This window comes from Mimulus guttatus, mitochondrion, assembly GCF_056151865.1.
Source record: "Mimulus guttatus mitochondrion, complete genome".
In the NCBI taxonomy this organism is placed as follows: Eukaryota; Viridiplantae; Streptophyta; class Magnoliopsida; order Lamiales; family Phrymaceae; genus Erythranthe; species Erythranthe guttata.
Window position 1 is genome coordinate 117,501 of NC_018041.1, and position 17,500 is coordinate 135,000.

Genomic DNA, 17,500 nt, shown 5'->3' on the forward strand with positions numbered 1-17,500 from the left:
TTATAAGTCAAGAATCGAATCAGTTACCAAGGTAGGATCCCAATAGAATATTATTGTTTAGAATCCCTATCAACTCTAACAATAAGATCTTTATATTGGCTTCGGTTCCCAAGGTAAGGAAGTTGCAGGACTTATTGGAAAGGATGGCTTTGTGCTCAGTGTTAATCTCTGTCCTTTCGTCTTTGCTTTCTTTCATTCGACAATTTATTTTTGAAATATTAGAGAATACTCCGGATGCCTCATTAAGCCATAATACTCATACTCGGATATGGAATAGGGGGCTATTAGAGAAGCCCTTGAGGTAGGGTTCCCTAGCCATAATTGGCGAAGCATTGCTCACTTTCTAATGATAGCAATGGAGTGAACCTTTGAAGGGGACCTGAGCGCCTTTATTCACCGTTTGATGCTACTCTTGGGAACATTGATACATCGACTTTCAAGCATCTCGTAGTTGAGCGGTACTGCCAGAAACAGTTCCAACATGGACAAGGACTGCTGAACATGGATGGATAGAACGAGAGTCGAACTCGCATGTCTCTCTTTTCCTGTTAGTTCGGAAAGCAAGAAACCTATCTTCATTGACCATAAGGCATATCTTTTATACCAATTACTGGAACATGGATCCCCTCTACTGAAAGAATCAGAGTTTTCAGTTTCTACTTTTGCTTCTGAAGTCAGATTGGAATTTATGCCCTCTGGTATCCCGGCTGTCGCCGACCCATTTCAGGTCACACAAGGCTAAGCTCCTGGGAGAGGACTCCCTCACTTGACTATAAAAGCAAAGGGCAGAACGAATCTCTCTTATCTATGATAATTCTTGTCTAACTTTCTCTCTTCCTATTGAAATGAATATCGTTTACTAAGAGAATAGATGAGCTCCGGTAGACTAAACTTCACATTTGACTTTCTTATCGTTCGTCCGTTCCAGGTATTACAAGAAGTATGTAGCTCTTTCTCTTTCTCCTTTCAAGTATTATGAAATTCCTCTCTAAAGTCAAGGAAAGAATTTCAATGGGAATAAGTCCAGATGAAGCTCAGTCTCGTCTCCGGCGATGGAAGCTTTGACTTTTTTTTAGGCCTGTTTCAGTCCAATCCGTTAGAGTATGAAGCCAAGCCGCTTTCAAGCTTCAGGAGAAACGGAATTCAAATAGAACGATAGTACGTGAGCCAGTCAACTGATTTTAGAACGAGAGAGGTCCTATGGTATTAGCTTTTATAACGGAAGCTCGCGATAGATCTCTTTCTATTTGGCTTCACGTCTTTTTTGTCTTAGTCGTAAATAGATAGATTTATGATAGTACAAAGAGAGGGGCGGGATGAAATCCATCAGGGTATCTACGGGGCCCCACCTCGACTAAAGACTACATGAATAGAGATTCCAGGATTGATTAATGAAATTGAAAGAGGGGACCAAAGGGAGCTTCTTTGATCTTGTAATCTGGGTCTTTCGTCTAACAAGATTATGGGATTCCACTTTATTCAAATCAAATGAGAATTCTTCATTCTTACTTAAATAAGTGGTAAGTGGGCGTACGGCCTATGTATTTCCTATCAGCGGCATTAGTTCCTTTTTTTCGATCGTGAGTTTGTTGACCCGGTTCCTCACGTTGTCCATGAGTACGTCCGGAGGGCTTCCTTAGCCTGGCCAAGGGTTGAGCCCTGGGATTTGACGGCGGACTTAAAAAGCCACCTACAGACGCTTTACGCCCAATCATTCCGGATAACGCTTGCATCCTCTGTCTTACCGCGGCTGCTGGCACAGAGTTAGCCGATGCTTATTCCCCAGATACCGTCATTGCTTCTTCTCCGGGAAAATAAGTGAAAACGAAAGAGTTGGTGTCGCACGTACTGATAACTCTATCCCGCGCTGAAAGCGAGAGGGACGGACAAAACTATGCTTCACCCACTTTAGTCTTTAGTGGTTGAACAGCTGAAAGCTAACTTCAACTTATCTTTCTGATTGACTGCTGTTTCCATGCTTGTTTTTGAGACCGGGGCAGCTATTCTTATATTTGATATTCGAGTGACCCTGTGCGCTAGTTGACTATCCAATATTGGCCGACCGACGGATGGGCTCCCTTAAGGGCGGAGCTCACCAACTGGGTGGCGTGGAAGGGGGATATTTAGCTATGTGCGGGTAGAGCTGCTCCTGCTCAGTTGCCACTGGATATCCACATTTATCCCCTAGAGCTGCTGTTCATTCCTCCCCCCTTCCGCTGTCGGTTATCAACCCACCCTGAGTACCGAAATGGGCTCTTTACACGAAAGAATTACTTCTACCAAAGAAGGGTCCATAACTTCTATTCAAGCAGTTTATGTACCTGCAGACGATTTGACCGATCCTGCTCCTGCTACGACATTTGCACATTTAGATGCTACTACACTACCGTACTATCAAGAGGATTAGCTGCCAAAGGTATCTATCCAGCAGTAGATCCTTTAGATTCAACTTCAACCATGCTTCAACCTCGGATCGTTGGTGAGGAACATTATGAAACTGCGCAAAGAGTAGAGTTAAGCAAACTTTACAACGTTATAAAGAGCTTCAGGACATTATAGCTATCCTTGGGTTGGACGAATTCTCCGAAGAGGATCATTTAACCGTAGCAAGAGCGCGAAAAATTGAGCCTTTCTTATCACAACCCTTTTTTGTAGCCGAAGTATTTACCGGTTCTCCAGGGAAATATGTTGGTCTAGCAGAAACCATTAGAGGGTTTCCATTGATCCTTTCCGGAGAATTAGATGGTCTTCCTGAACAGGCCTTTTTTATTTGGTAGGTAATATCGATGAAGCTACCGCGAAGGCTATGAACTTCGAAATGGAGAGCAATTTGAAGAAATGACCTTAAATCTTTGTGTACTGACCCCTAATCGAATTGTTTGGGATTCAGAAGTGAAAGAAATCATTTTATCTACGAATAGTGGTCAAATTGGCGTATTACCAAATCATGCTCCTATTGCTACAGCTGTAGATATAGGGATTTTGAGAATACGCCTTAAGGACCAATGGTTAACGATGGCTCTGATGGGTGGTTTTGCTAGAATAGGCAATAATGAGATCAGATCACCGTTTTAGTAAATGATGCGGAAAAGGGTAGTGATATTGATTCACAAGAAGCTCAGCAAACTCTTGAAATAGCAGAAGCTAATTTGAGAAAAGCTGAAGGAAAGAGACAAATAGGCAAATCTAGCTCTCCGACGAGCTAGGACAAGAGTAGAGGCTGTCAATGCGATTTCATAACTAGTTGGTGCGTTCGAATAATCAAAAGAATAATAAGTTCCAAATTATTAAACACAAAATAATAATTCTATGTTTATTTGGAAGTCGCTTTCTTTAGCAAGAATCCTAGGTGAAAACAAGAGAGTCTAAGCGGAACATATAGAGTTATACTAACTAAATAAATAAAACTAAATAAATAAAATCGAAATAAAAAAAAATGTTGTAGACTGGAAGTAGACTGGAAATAGGATCCCGGTCAAGTCAGTCGATAAATCTTGAAATGAGATATGCCCCGCAATAATCAAAGGAAACTAGATGGTTTGGTCAAAATGAATTCTTGTTTTGACTAAACAGTTATGGGTGACCTTACAACTTCAATTCGAATCGACCAATCCGGTAGATTTTCCACGTTCATAGGAGTGCGTCTATGTTTTTGCTTTACGAATATGATCTTTTTTGGGCATTGATAATAATATCAAGTCTTATTCCTATTTTTTTTTCATTTTTCATAGTAGGGATTTTAGCCCCGATTAGGAAAGGGCCGGAGAAGTAGAGGATTGGTTGGTCTTGCACAATAACTGATTCTAGCTATTCTTCTTCAATTTCAATAAGAGTTGGTGAGTGACTCTAAAATCAGAAGCTCCTGGGGGACCTTAGATTCTTTCTTTCGACGCGAACTCACTCGCTTGAGGCGGACTCAATCACTCTTTTTGGTTGGAGGATCATTCGTTCTTCACTCTCTTGCTATTACCCGAAGGGAGCACAGCAACCAAGGTGCATATTATCATATAGAAAGAGGCGAGGCCTAGCGATTCGTACTACCGGAAAAGTTTCGCTAACCGGCAGGCAATAGAATCAGCCGATAGAGGCAAGCAAGCGTAGCGAATCACATAAATAAGCCCCTACCCGCCAGCGCGCGGATAGATAGGGCGTGCGAAGCGCGAAGGGGATGGATGTCTGAGCGGTTGAAAGAGTCGGTCTTGAAAACCGAAGTATTGATAGGAATACCGGGGGTTCGAATCCCTCTCCATCCGAGAGGTCAGAAGTTCTCTCTTGCCTTATCTATAGATAATAATGAATCGGATCGACTCGACTGATATGATAGATGGAATGGTAGTTTGTGTTATGATTTAGTTAGGACCTTGTCTCCCTTTCGTTATCTTCCGCTCTCCTTGTATAGGTTGGGAAAGGGCCGGGTGGATTACCTTTGGGAGCTAAGTCGAAGATCTCGGTGGTCTTGTGAATGGTTGATAAACTGCGATTGCAGTTTTCTTTAGGAAGTCCCATAGCTGTGAGGCTTAAGAGACAAAGAAAAAGGTGGTTGGAAGGTAACGACCCTAATGAATCGACTATCAAGGGGGCTGTTAGCTACATCAGCACTCAAATTCCTTCCCCTGAAGCAAGCAGGCAATCTCACATCAGGAAGAGCCTCTCTCTAAGGTACCCTTCTGTGATCACTAAACGTTCTGGACCAAAAGGGATAGCTGCTATTGAATCCAAGCCAATTGAATCAGAAACCGCTGCTGTTGGTTGGTGTTACCGGTGTTTTAGTATGTCGTAGCCGCTCTTAGTACTAATCTAAAGCACAGAGAAGACGCTCTAGGTCTCCAAGAGCAAGAGATAGATAGCCCTTTCGGGTGTGTGGGTGTGCTTCCTTCGTAGGAAGTTGTCAGACTCCCTTGATCTAGATTAGGAATTCCAAGAGCATCAACAATCGTTTAACTATGAAAAACCTCTGCGTGCCATCTCCGTATATGCCTATCAGTGAGCCTCGCGGCTCACCTTGCCCCAGTAGGGATTTCTTTGCTTGCTAGGCTAGCTCCGGCTGATGAGTAGCATGGCTTCAATTAAATCGAACCTTACTCGAGAAGCGATGAGCTGTAAGAGCCATTTCCGTATGTATGCACCTACCTAATGGAGGGTCCGCTCGCAGCTGCTGCTCTTGCATTTACTGAGCTTCTTGCGAGCTCATGACCGGAATTGTGGGGAGTGGAGAACCAAGACGACCGTGGGTAGGTGACGGCAGTGAAATGCACTAAAAGTCCTTACGTTCGAAAGAAAATAAAGAATCTCTTTGTAGTTAACACACTGGTGGCCGTTTAAGTACTCTAAAGCAAACCTCGACAGAGTTGTTAAGGGCGCCAAGGACTGGGCCCTACTTCTTCAATGCCATTCGATTGAGTTTTATGGCTATTGCTCTAGCTTCCTTGGCGGGAAATAGTTGATTCGTTCCATAGCAACCTCGGCGATACATACGTATCCAATTCATTATTAAGGTAGGCCCTTGGAACTTGTGAATAGATCAACGGGCTGTGTCCCCCGGTCTTCTAGTCCCCACTAGTCATACTCTTTCATTTTTTAGGGGACCAATCAACCGAATTTCTGGCTGGCGAGGGTTTCTCCCTAATGCCATGTATCGGATTGATAGTCCTAAGAGCTCCCTCCTCAAAGGCTTATGCTAGATCCTTTCGATATGGATAGGCCCTATTGGAATGAAGCCATAGTGTGATAAGGTCACCCCGCATATCTCTTCTCTTCTCTGGTCGAGATAAAAAGAGTTTTGATATGATGGAGTCCTCCCCCGAGGAGTGAAGCCATAAATAAGTACAGGTTCAACAAGAGCGGCTACGTGGCTGACTACTACATATTTTTGAAAAACATAGTACCCTTGTTAATAGACCAAGAGTGTAGAATAGACCATCAAGAGGTTCGATGGAATTGAATCCTCGACAACTTCTACAACTATTATGTTCTAGTTATATTCTTCTCTTTGACTAGACTAGACTAAACTAGACTATGTAAGACCTACCTTGACCTTTTGAATTACGCATATATGTGCCATGTCTCTTTCTCCTTTAGCTCCATCAGCTCTGGCCCAAGGTCTTGGTTCATGTGATGCAGCTCATGCCAATTCTTCTGAGCTCTTTCATATGTGTACCCAATCTTCTTGGATCTCCTCCCACAGTTCGCCTAGCCGCTCTATCCACTCTGGTCTTAAAGAAAGGCCTTACGGGAGATAGTTGATCGAATTGCTTATTTCCGACCACGCTTTTTCTTTTCCAGGAGAACTTTTATAGACAAGACTAGGCTAGGCTTCTCCCACTAAATGCTACGGACATCCTACCCATACGTACTACGTGCTGGACGGACTGCTTACAGATGTTGAGCTGGACTTGCCAAAGCGACTGGAAAGCATTCCCTAAAGTCAAGGGGACAGGACCATCACCTCAAGTACGAATCCCAGACACAGAAGGAGAGGCCCCCCTAAAGGCCGGGTCTATTACACGAGCATGAACTGAAGAACGATCGAAGGATTGGGTTTAAAGCCAAGGATGATAGGCTTATTCGATGACTGGCATTGCGCCGTACTCACACCAATGGAAGGCTCGGACTGCTGCCAAACCGCTTCCCTTAGGGGCCTATTATACCACTTCTCGGAATAGAAGACAAGACAAAAAGGAGGTTTGACATCACTCGTGACACAAGAAGGTCTGCTCACCCAAGGTGAGAAGAAAAGTCAGCACTTGAGACGGTTGCTTCGGTAAGAGTCAAAAAGGCCCCAAAAGGAACTGCACTCGAAGAATGGAAAGACAGGCTGCGAAGGCGCTGATACGATTGAACTCGAAGCAAAGGCCGATACAATTACCTCAAGGATAGAAGTCTTATTATTTAGTTTTGGGAGTAGGGGGTATTCCACCAACTAACTTCACCTGAGGAATGAATGCAAGACTAGCGGACTTAGCCTATGGTGCTAAACCTGAAAGAACAGAAACCCCATCTTCAGCCCTTATCCCGAGGAGAGGAGACAAAGAACTCGACTTCCAGGAGAGGTGCGAGTTTTATGAGCAGACCAAAGGGAGAGGAGCAAAAAGCCTTCTTTGCTATTAGTTTCAATATCTGCTGCTTTTGTGCCAACCCTCAACGAAGGAAGAACTCTGGGGAAGGAAGGAACTTCCGGATTGACTTCTTTAGGAGTTTTTCCCGCACCGATCTGACTTATTTAGAAAGCTAGAACGGAGAGGGAACAAACGGTTAAATATGGTTTGCTGGTACAGAATCCGTTGCTATTGGACTTGGCAAGTAAGCCCAGAAGGAAGAAGTCGTAGCTGCTACCGCCATATCCGGTATTAGGGGGGCTTCTTCTTCTTAGTCTGCTCGAAAGGAAAGCCAGTAACTCGAGAGTAGAAAGAAAGAGAATAGAGTATGACAGAACCAGTAGCTTTGAGCTTGAACGTGTTTCAGCTCTCAGACCCAGCAGATCCCCGACCCCACTCCCAGTATGACGACGCCCATATGACATTTCTATGGATTGTAGCGTCAGATCTAGTTCCTACTTCAGGCAACAGTTGACTCTTGTGAATGAAGTTCTTCATCAACAAACTCTCTGGTGCCACCCCCTCTCATTAGTGCGATACAGACTTCAAAAAACACGGCGCAAGGGATTGAGAAAAAAAGGTACGAATAGCCATATCAATCGGCATATAGATAGAAAGGAGATGACTAGCGCCCCTTCACTTCATGCTTGTCTGTGGTGGACCTGTCTCTTCCAGAATAGCATTCCTGCTTTTGGTTGCCCCTTTATAGTGTTTCTACCGTTGGACTATTAAGATACCAGTGAACCAGGCATAGTTTTTTCAATGTGATAATACAAATAGGGGCATGCCACATTCTTGGTTTAAGTCTACTAGAACATATTCCATTCTGTTGACGGTGAATGCCTGTTGAGCCACTCTTTCTTGCCTTTTCTCATTCAATTATAGTCTCCCGTATGCAAAGCTTGGACATACAGATCCGGGTCAACTGCAGGGGAGGTGATTTGCTCTTTGTTTTCGTGATAGAAAGCGAAAGCGCTAGGCTACCTTCCATTTGAAAAGTGTTTCCTTCACATAAGAGATGCATTCTGCCTCCTCAACTAAAACGACAGAAGGCGCTTCTCCACATACTCCAACATAGGCCAAAGCTCCAGTCATTTCCCAATAAGGCTGCGTCTCCACGATTTCCTTGTGCTAAAACTTCCTGGGTTGGTGGGGTAATCAATCAAACCTTATTATTCTTTTCCATGACTGCATCCTGCATCCACGGTTGAATCCTAAAACCAATTATCCAACGATATGGAGAGGGCAAAAGTTGTCGTTACGCCGATTAAAGCCAGAACCCTAGATGCGGAGAATCCGCTCTTAGGAATCGATTTCATCATAACTAGTTCAGGCGGGAGAGAGCGGCGGGGATATATATCCCTCGTAAGGCTTAGCTACGTCCCGAATTTCGACTACCCTCGCCAGTGGATCTTGCACTCCTCTCACATGCCATATTCCGTAAGGTGAAGGAAGCAAGAGCCTAAACTGTGAGACCGCAGGAAGAGCTCCGCTCAACGTCTAATCACTGTGTCCGCTTGGGCCGGATCTGGGTATGATTGGTCCCTGCTACGTCATATAGCCTACTGGTTTCCGCTTCTAGCCTTCCTTTCGACTAGTTGTCTGTCGCCTCTTTGCACACCATCTTTCCCGCCTAACCCTAATGCCTCTTTTCGGTTAAACTAAACAACCAGCCAAAGGTAAGAATCAGAAAAAAGCCAGGTTAAGGCTATAACATTTATCTATCGTTCGTGACTAAGACTCCTTAGTCACTTGCTTATTTCATTCCTCGCCCTACAGTACAGATAATAAGATCTTTATGATAAGAATCCAGTCTTGCCTACTTCCAGGTTTGATTGGATGCTGGATTGGTAGGGCTGTGGCATGCCGACTTCTTAAGCGAGCTACTCCGCCTCTGCTTGAGATCTACTTTCTACATCAAGATCTGGGCCTGATCAACTCGATCGGGCATCCCTATGGTTGAGTTGCTCCGAATCCGATGCTAGCTAGACTGACTCAAAGGATGGGGGCAGATCAAGTCAAGGTAGCCCAGTTTGATTAGCGGATTTCCGAGTGAGATAATTCCTTCGTTTCCATGCCACACCTGCCAAGCAATGCCTTCTTACTCATCACTTAGCAGTGGAAGAGCTCTACCGGGACATCTAAGCCTTACACCTTAAGTCAAGCCCAACATTCAGTCCATCTATTTCCGACTATCGATTTCACTCCAGCCGAGTCAAATCCATTTCATAAAGAAGGTCTCCTCTTGTCATCCCGGAAATAATTTCTGCTCTGTTTGTTCACTCCAGATACGCCTTACCCCCTATAATAGTAAGGCACCTGGCTTTTTCTCGTAAAGAAAGGTCAAAAGCCAAATATGCCCCAAGACAAGAGCTAGCACCGGTCCTTCTTCCAGTCATCTTAACTATCTCGGATAAGATACTCTCGCTAGTTAAGTCTAATATGCCAGAACCAGTAATATATGGAAAGCAAGAGCTAATGTTATGCTATACTTCTATTATATAGAATAATAAATAAGCATACATAATAAGTAGAGGATCTAACTCTTTCTTTCCGGCTTAGCCGAACTACTTGGCTCGGGTCAATCCTTTCTTTCTTTATCTACAGCATTTCGGTGAGCCGATCCGCTTGGAAGCCACCTGGAACACGTGTTCGCAGTTCGCGGAAAAGGTCCTGGAGTGGAGGAAGTCCGCTATATTATGGTGATGGTTAAGAAAAGAACCTGGCGACGTAGGACGACTGAACAGCATCAAGTGGCTGATCCGCAAGCCCCGGTAAATGAGATTCTTGTCTTGAAGAACCCCAGAATTCGTCATTCATGATGTGCCCCCAATCTTCATCATTTGTTCAGAGTCGTAACGCTAAGAGGAACCAGAGCGTATTCTTTCTATGAATGTTCACTTGTCGGAAATCATCTTCAATGGCTTAATTCCTAGTGCGCTGATTCGAGAACAAGCGAGACTGCCACGCTTCCTGCTGCTCTCATTCCTGTTCTGCCTAGGGACTCAGAGGTTTAGGCTTGCCCCTTCTTAGTCAATGGGGCATCTATATTCATGTGCAGCCTAGTCTCTGTCCGTGGGTATTGATTCATTTCCTAGCAACACCTATTATCTTTCTGTCCCTCAATCTGATTCTGGGCATATTCTACTAGGGAAATTTGCTTCATTCCTTCCTATTCGATTCCCAAGAGCTGATTCAATCACAGTTCCTTAGTTCTTATTCTACCGCTTTAGAGTAGCTTGAAGACTAAGCAAGGAAGAACTATTAGAGATAGATTCTTGGCTAGTGAATGCACTCAAATTTTCCCTATACCCCCGAGCGTTCCCGTGGAGGCCCATTGATTCACCTATCTGAAGCTGAAGGAACCACCCCACCTGTAAAAAAGACTGGACCACTTGAAAAGAGTAAACAACTCGGTCCCGCTCTGTCAGAGTCTTTGGGAAACCACTTTCTTTCGTTATTGGATGGACCAGCGGGATCGGAATGAATAGATAGATGCGGAACGGGTGGTCTCCAGGGATAAGAAGTGGGGAGGCCGCAAGGTTGGGGTTTCTCTCTAGATAGTGAGTGGTCGAAACCTTTGGATCTAATTCCATATCGACAAGCATATCAACAAGTCGGACCTTTCGCGAAGCCGCGCGAGAAGACCGGGCCCCATCTCACTTTGAGGGTAGTGTAGCTACCTTTCGCTGGAAGAAAGCACTCACAGAGGGTAGCCGAAGGGTGACTGACTGTGTTGAAGGGTATCTCTCTATACTGTGGATGCGCTACCCTCCCCTATCTCTCTATTCAGAAGAAAGCCGCTCTAGAAGAGCTCCTCTATACCCCGCCATAAAGGCGCATAGCGATGGGACGGCTTTCAAAGGTAATAGACGGTCAGGATGGTTGACGGGAAGCAAACCAGGGACCAAGACCGCTATAAAAGGGGCTATTGACCGAAGGGGAAAGTGAAAGAATAAGTCGATGAAAGATTGGTAACTAGAAAACAGAGAGAAGGTGACGAATGCAGTCGCTTATGTGATTGGGGACAGAGGTCAGGGACGGAAAGCCTGGGCCGCTTCCTCTTCCTAGATAGAATGGAGTTCCGTCACGACTTACGCCTTTTAGTAGCTTAACTTCCTTCGTTGTTAGAGAGAGTGGAGCGAGGAGGGGCTCTCTTTAGGGAAGCCCAGCGTAAGGGCTTAAGTGATTGTGCATGGCTGCTTCGCTCTGAAGGAGTTGCTGCAAGTCTTTTCTTCTTGCCAGCTGCTAGCGATTGAGTTCCTCAATTCCAGTTCTCATTTTCTTTCTTTTATTTACTGCCATTGTCCTAGTTTTGTCATAGATTCTTTAATCCCCTTCAGTATGTTGTTCATTCGTGTAGGGTTAGGAGGCCGTATAGCGCATTGGTTGTGTTCACTCATGGCTCGGCGCTTTCATTATCCTTTGATCTCTGCTTCTCTTCCTTCTTTTCAAGTTCAACTCCTTTTCTTTCAAACCTTGACTTTTTTTGCTCGCTTCATACCTTTGATCCATGTCGTTCCCAGTGAAAAAGTTGTTGCCATGTCGTCGTAAATTAGTTTTATTTGAGCTTATCCATCCCACTTTTCATCTTTTCGAGCCTTCGCTCTGGCAGAACATAAAAAGAGGTCCAGGATCGAGTCGTCTGTTCATAGTTTCACTTCCTTTCTGCCATCTCCCGTCTCCAAGGGCTGGTTTTCGCTTGCTCTTTATCGCACTTGGTCATTCCTCGGTAGGGACTTCAAACTGAATGCGATCCTTGGTCGCCGTATCTCATCGTCCCGGATTTTTGGATTGACCAAATAGCATACCTGCCTGCACGCACGAACGGGTAGGCGATCGACAATGCCATAAGCCTAAACGGCTTCCTGCTGATATAGAAACATCTCTTTCCATATCACCGGTCTACCTGCCCCGTTCTTTGTACATAAACGAGCCTATTGATGATGCGGTAAGTCAATCAGTAAGCGCTTTATTTGATTTGATTGGTATGTATTGCGCCGCATCGGGCGAATAGCTTGTACAGTTACCTTGCCGCGAAGAGAGAGCTGAGCTAGCTATAGCTAGCCTCCGGAGCGGGAAAGAGCTTAGCTAGCCCGATGCTAGGGGGAGGGGAGATCCTTGTTGCTTATTTAACCCAACCCATGTCATTTTAGTTCACTTCTGACTCCGGGGCGGGAGTTTCCATCCACTTCTATAGGTATAGGTCGGCCCATCAGCAATCCTCTCGGCCGGCGCCGCTAAACAGACGAGTTTCTTTCGGGACCGTCCGCACATTGTTTTGACACCCGAATCCAAGAATTCGCAGTGTCTTATTCTATTCGTCTCATCGCATTACCACCTCACCTTGTCTCGTGGGCATGGGATAGTGAGTGGTCGGGTCGAGTGCCAACTATTTCCATTCGAGTTTGAATGTTTGGTAAGTCAGCTTAGTGACTAAGAGCTGTTGGCGCTCTATCAAGGCTAAGCTAAAGGCTTAGCTTACTAATACGTAATAAACTGTTGGTTGCGCTTTCAAAGCGCGCTAGTTCATCCGCCCACTAAAGAAAAAACCAAAGATCTAGTTTATGTTAGTAATATAATATGACTATCCAAATCTTCAGTCAGTTGATTCACCAACTCTATCTTTCCTGACTGAACCAACCTTATCTCGTGATAGGCATCAGACCTTGTTCCGGAGGAGAAAAACATGCGGAAAACAGTTTGAGAAAGAGGAGCGCAAAGAAAAGATTTATGTTGCACCTCCGATGAAACAAGGAACATCAAGTGGTATTGTTGTTCTATCCGAGATCAGTTCCGACGAGTCTCAACGAGTCGAGTAAAGCTCCCATAAAGATATCAAGATGAATCGCTAAGCCTATCTATATAGTTGTAGAGCTGTGCGGGCAAACCAATAGTCGAGAAGGTCAGACTAACTCAATCAAAGAGAGGAGTTGGGCATATGAGTTGGCCGAGCAGTAGAGACCTCGCCCTGTTCATGCGGATCGACAGGACCGCGGCGGCGGAAGAGAGCAAGCGCTCGACTGGGATTATCTCGTTTTGCTCTAACATATACGTAGGCTCGACTTGTCGATAGATTCTATTCATACGGCTGTTCTCTTATATACGATTCGCCATGGATGATACGATTCTTATAGAGAAGACCCTCAGACGCAACGCACATCTATCTAACAAAGCAAGCAGCATTTCTTTCCTCGGTAAGGCCCCGGGGATGCATCCTACCTTCCTTCTGACCCCACGCAGTGAGCAAGCAGCAGGAAGAGCATCAATCAATCCATTCTCTTTCTTTCTATTTTTAAGTACACCAAAGGCTTAACGTTCCTTGGGATTCTTATTACAGTGATAACCCCATTTCACTAATCGCCAGGGAGGACATAAGTTCTCCAATTCGCATGTCTTACTCAAAATCGATAGATAGGTTGGTAGAGAGGGGGAATTGCATGATATGACCAACGAAGGCCTTTGGAAAGCCCCTTGTGGGAGGGGAGGCGCGTAGAGAAGGTCTCATTATCTTAACAAGACGGTACAACGGTACACAAGACAGGATTTCCAATAGATGGAAAGGCCCTTGAAAGGTGTAAAAGTAAGTAGAGCCCACTTACGGAGAAATGTCTTTTTTTTTGAGATAACCATAAGCAGGTGGTGCTCCTTGAGAGCCCTAAATGAGACTTGAAGAAGCGTAGTTCCCAAATAACAGTAATTTCCCCTTTGGCCAGGAGGGGAAAACGAGTAATGGACCACAAAGCCTATTGAGGCTTTAACTGAAAATGAAGCCGATTAATTGATCAACTTCAACGGGATTTCGACAAGCCAAAAGGAAAGGGTGTAAAGCCAAGCCGATGATTAGACTGATTTAGGGAATGGCATCTTCTGCCAGGATCTCTGATTGAACGGGGTTCCTCATGTCTGTCCAACAGAACAAAAAGCCGAAGCTCTTTTTCAAGAATCGCTGGGGATGCAGTAAATAAGAGATTCTCCAATTCCTGATGTATTTGATCTCGAGGCTGCTAAGGCAGCATGTGAAATGAAAGATGTTGTTCGAGTTCGAGTTATGAGAGGGATGGCGGGAAGAACCTCATTCTGTTGACTAGGACGACTTTCGAAACTCTCTTTTAGACATAAAACCAAGGATCAATGGGCCTCAATTGCCCCACTTCCGAAAGAAAGAAGACTTTTTGAATGAGTACCAGGTTGGTATGTGGAACAAAGGACGAAAAAGAATGGATTCCTCTATTTAAATAGAGCGACTTCCCGCTCTTCTGTCTGTCATCTGTCAACTGGTAAGGGTCGCATCTGTTCCGTAGGCGGTCCAATCGCTCATCCCTCCACGAAGAACTGTCCTCTAGGCTTCTGTTATGAGTTCATTTTGCTCTTTTTGCATTCATTGCTACTTCATCAATCTTACTTATTAGTGTACCCCTTGTATTTGCTTCTCCTGATGTTTGGTCGAGTAAGAAAAATCTTGTATTTTATTGTACATCCTTTTTGATTGGATGAGTCTTTCTGGTGGGTATTCAACATTCATTCTCTCATATCTTTAACCTCTGATATTCACCCGTCACCTGTAGCTTGACTCAGTCTTTGACCTGGGCGAGACATCAGGAAGTCGAAAGAAAGTAGCTCGTCCTTCCCGTTCGTGTCTTCCCTTACAGGGGACTCTCTTGAATTCGCGGGATTGGAATCGGGTTTCCTAGGAGGAAGCACCACGACTTCCACTTTGACTCCTCTAAACCCGATTTTCAAATACCCACCTTCACTCTACCACCAGGGCTCAATCCCGAAGTTGGTTCCATTTGGACCAGTTTGAACTCTTTAAATGATCTGCTCATTTTTGGGGACACTGGGGAGTTTGTAAGAATTGCAACAAACATTCTGACTCTTGCTGGTGGAGGTGGGGCTTAGTTGATCTATATGATCGACCCCGGACGTAGCTGAAAGGTGAACCGAGTAACCAAAGTCGCGATTAGAAGAAAAGGAAGTTCGCTGGGATTGTATTCATTTCCCAGAGGTGCTGGTTCGAATCCAGCTTGTGATAAGACCTTTGGTCATTTAATATCTCATTTCTCTTTACCATCAATCTGATTCGATGCTTATTATAGGATGAATCAGATTAACTGACTCCACCGGCTCCTTCTCTGCCTTCAAGTCCCAGAGCTGATTCAATTGCAGCACTTACTGTAACAAGAAGAGCGTGAACTCATTCTCAAGCACTTGCAGTGGCAATGTAGTATTCTCTTCTAGCAGCGCTTCCTGATTCAATTGCTTGATTCACTGGGCTGGGCTAAACCTTCGACACCAGCACTGGATTTGCACAAAGAGAAAGACAAGACCGTCTAAGGCAGCCCCTATTGTCCAATCCAAACCTCCCCTCACAGTTGCCTATTCTGTAACAAGAGCATTCTCCGCATTTTCCTTAAACTCATTCTAAAGAATTATGTCATTTCCTTGCAGAAAGAGTCTATTGAAGGTTAGGTTAGCCCTCTAACTCGGCTAGTGACACACATCAGACCTCTTTCTTTTTTAGAAAGGCCTTGATTTAAGCATCAAAACAATAGTGACAGGGGTACCAGTAAGTTACTATATTTTTTTTACCGATTGTTGGCATCTATCTCATATCCCTTTCTTACGCAAAGAGCTTATTCGAGCGCAGCGGAGTCATGAAAAAGAATAGCCACTTCCTTATCTACGCTATTTATTTAGTTTCCTCCCCTCGTGGGAAGTCGCTTTCTCTAATCGACTATTGAACCATCTCACCTTCAAGTCACTCGCTACCTTAAGTCATGCCTTTACTCCAAGAGCTAACTCGATGGGACTTGCTTTCCTAAAAAAATGTCCCTTGGCCTTGAGCCTGCTTCATTGCACTGGGCTAACGCCCTTATTAGACTAAAGGCGAGACGCTCATTCCTTTGCTTGTTTGGCCTACTCTTGCCGGGGGTTTCTTGGTCCTACGCAGTTTTGAATTCAATTCAAAGGCAAAAGAGAATAAGAGATTTTTGACACCCCGTTTGCTGCTCAAACCGTAGCAGGAAATGCTATTCGTACAGTAGTGGAAGCAGGGTACGCTAGAGGCGAAAGTCGTGATAAAAGGTCCTGGTCTCGCAAGAGATGCAGCATGACGAGCCAGAAGTGGTATACTATAAAGAAAGTTTCGTATAAAAGCACCATTAGCGATTTTCGCTCTTGTTTTATCTGCTGCTGTCTCTGACTGACGAAGAAGGAGTCCCACTACACGAAAAAAGGTATGAGCCCATCTCGGGTTAAATGGTTGATGATTTCTTGATGGTTGACTGCTATATCTTATATATAGAATCGACTGGTTACTCATGCTTGAATGTGAACAACCGATAGTACGGAAAGCAGCATTCTATTCTACTGATTTGATTACCTTCTTCCCTTCCAACTATTATAGTCAGAATTCTCTCTCGAACCCTAGAACCTTTGGGCTAGGAACCCAGAAAGGATAAAGCCAAAACATCTATCCAACTCTCTAGCCGGATAGAAAGATAAAAGGGCAGGGGCAAGGAGTAGTGAAAATAGAACTCAGCAGAACGGATTCAACGTATCCCAACCCAAAGCCAAGGGGCAATCTAGCTTACATTTCACTAGTTGCCATAAAGAGCGAAGGAGAGATGGCATCATAAGGTAGTTCAGTTCACCGAGAAGAAGGAAAAGAGGAGTCTGTCTTAGGCAAGCCTAGGGCCAGTGTTGAGAGGCAGCGCTCAAGGTCAGTCTAGGATTGAGTTTAAGAACAATCCCACCCATTCTCTTTGATTGAGTTCCCGCCTCAAGGGAAGCGATTCGGAGATTGATTGGAAGAGCAGACAATCCGGATCTGAGACACTGGAGAGATGGGAAAGATGTTGAGAGCTATTCTAGCCAAAGAGAAAGGCTATGGGGCACGAGTTGTAAGGAATTCTGGTAGTTCAGTCACCTGAGGGGGATGTTATAAGCTGCTACATTAATTGGAGATGGAGCTTCTACAATTGCTTTAGGGGGAGGCGGTTACTCCGATCTTTGGTTATATATGCCCAGCACTTATTCTATATCAGCAGCTTCCTTAACTACAGGAAGGAAGGTGCTTGACACGACACCGATTGCCACAGCGCTAACGGAGACAGACAGCCGAGTGAAAAGGGGATGAACGAAGATTAACTGATTGAGCTACAACCACAACTGCTATAGGCTATTATAGACCTTAGGCTGGAAACAACGGAGCTGCTAGTAAGATGTTGATTGTTTATCCCCTGCGGGAAGATTTATCCCATACAGAACTACACTCAGGAAAGGCAGTTAAAGCTCTAACGGTCGTGCTACATACCGGGTGACTCTTGTCCTTTGGGTTGCTTGTTTTTGGCTTGATCTCATCAATAGGAAAGGCTACCCCAGTTACAGTTCCCCTAACACAG

General features: G+C 44.7%; 2 non-coding genes across 2 annotated transcripts, besides 3 other annotated features; both read left to right on the top strand.

Moving 5' to 3' along the window:
• The first annotated feature begins 1,648 nt into the window (after positions 1-1,648).
• Positions 1,649-1,810: a sequence feature (chloroplast-derived region 5).
• Positions 1,811-2,209: 399 nt separating this feature from the next.
• Positions 2,210-3,768: a sequence feature (chloroplast-derived region 6).
• Positions 3,769-4,166: 398 nt separating this feature from the next.
• trnS-TGA lies at positions 4,167-4,253 on the top strand. Its single transcript has one exon. It is a non-coding gene; the product is annotated as a tRNA-Ser (tRNA).
• Positions 4,254-14,456: 10,203 nt separating this feature from the next.
• Positions 14,457-14,638: a sequence feature (chloroplast-derived region 7).
• A 412-nt stretch (positions 14,639-15,050) lies between these two features.
• Positions 15,051-15,129, top strand: trnT-TGT. The gene has a single exon. It is a non-coding gene; the product is annotated as a tRNA-Thr (tRNA).
• The last annotated feature ends 2,371 nt before the right edge of the window (positions 15,130-17,500 follow it).